Here is a 1915-nt window from a genome sequence, read left to right as displayed (position 1 = left end):
GCATGTTATTTAGACCCTGGCACTTTGGGGAGGGGAGAATGAGATATTGACACAACTAATTCCAAATAACTCAATGTATAGCTTTCATTGAGCCAAATTCATTCATACTAGAGTCTGATGTATATTACTACCAAAGGTTGAAGAAAAATCTGTGAGAAAAAAATCTGGAAATTGGAAAATCATATCATGATCTTTTTCTTTTTCTTTCTTTTTTAAAAACAATAATTTGGAGGTGCTGTCACTCTAAGCAGATTGTCTCTGTCCAAGAGGTCAAACACAGATGTTGCTTTGAAGCAGAGCTAGGAAATATCTAAACTAGAAAATATATTAGATGGAATGGTCAGAAAACCAGTTTGCCATCATTATCTTTGTGTGTGTGTGTGTGTGAAAATAATGTTAGAGTTTGAAAAATGGATCACTTATATAATTTCTTTAATTATTATTTTAGTATGTAGGTTTATCCAAAGTCTCAACATATCCTTTTTCAGCCCATACGTAGTGTTTTCATTTGATGTTTGAGTGTTTTTGTTTGACTAAGTGAAACGCGTAAAGAAAGGTAGGTAACAGAATATTTCTATGAGAACAATATGAAGGCACAGCCTTCAGTAATTTGGCAGCTCTAAAACCATGTTTCTGAAATTGAGATGGACTTCTATTTTCTTGAGGATATTTTACGTATCTCAGGTCATTGCAATAGGCATGAAGCTAAAGACAAACTGCATAAGACATTATAAGTCATAATCACAACACTGTGGGGAATTTCAAACATGTGGAAACATAATTCTAGACATCTTAAAAGCTAGAAAATAGAGGAAATTGTGCTGTTTTGCCCCGTCACCAGAAGAAAACTTCACCAAGAAATCAGTTATATCATCTACTCCCCTTCCTTTCTATTTACATTTATATACTAACTGGGAATTTAGGGTTCAAGAGACTCCTCTCTTCATGTACTCACTGCTAAAACTCAAGCTACTGCATGACGTTCTTTACATGAGTCTAAAATAAATTATTTTAGGGCAATTAATGCATTTTTTAAAAGTGCAAATGAAAAGTCTCCAGCCTCCTCCTTACAATACACACAAATTGATCTGAAGACTTTCTCAGCCACCATTTGGCTTCGTTTCATTTGTCAAAACAGCTTTATGATCCTCTTCTCATGGTCTCTGTTTCTACACTCTCATTTGTCACCTCAGTGACTTGTTAGGTTTCCTCAAATGTCACTACATCTAGAAAGTCCTTCCCCATGAAAAATGGCTGATAGCGTTATTTTGATGGAGCAGCTCCCATAATTACTGTTAATTCCATATTTTATTGTTTGATTATTTTTAAAAAAAGATCTCATCTATAGATCCAGGAAAGAATAGACCCTTCTGTCTCACCTTAATATTCCTTAAATTCCTTCATAGTCCTTAAATCACCTTGGATTCATTTCTAGTTCTTGATGTTTTTGGTGCCCATATTTTCAATTGTTTAAATATCTATTGGCATTTCTGAAAGCTCATAGGAAAAACAAGGGGGTAGGGGTAAAACTGGGTGTTTCTCCCTCCTGATCAGTTCCTCTTATTAAGAATGACTAATAATACATTTAAGTTGGTCATTGCTATGCTCAAAATAAAGAGTCATCACTTCAAGTCCTTGTACTGTAGTTAAAATAGACATGTGTTCATTAGGAATTTATTTAAAATTATTTATCTTGTACCTAGAGTTGTTAAAATAATGTCCCACAGTGATTAAAGTGTGCCATAGCACAAGGATTAAAGGTCTAATAGCTTTTGAAAGTAATGATGGATGCTTCATTATTGTTTACTTGCTTTATACATGCCAGTTTATAATGTTCTATCAGGACTGCTCATGTTCTTGTACCATGCATTATGTAATGAACTTCTAAACAATCCTTATTTATTCATTAACATCC

Source organism: Vulpes lagopus, chromosome 8 (assembly GCF_018345385.1).
Source record: "Vulpes lagopus strain Blue_001 chromosome 8, ASM1834538v1, whole genome shotgun sequence".
Lineage (NCBI taxonomy): Eukaryota > Metazoa > Chordata > Mammalia > Carnivora > Canidae > Vulpes > Vulpes lagopus.
This window is presented reverse-complemented; position numbering follows the sequence as displayed.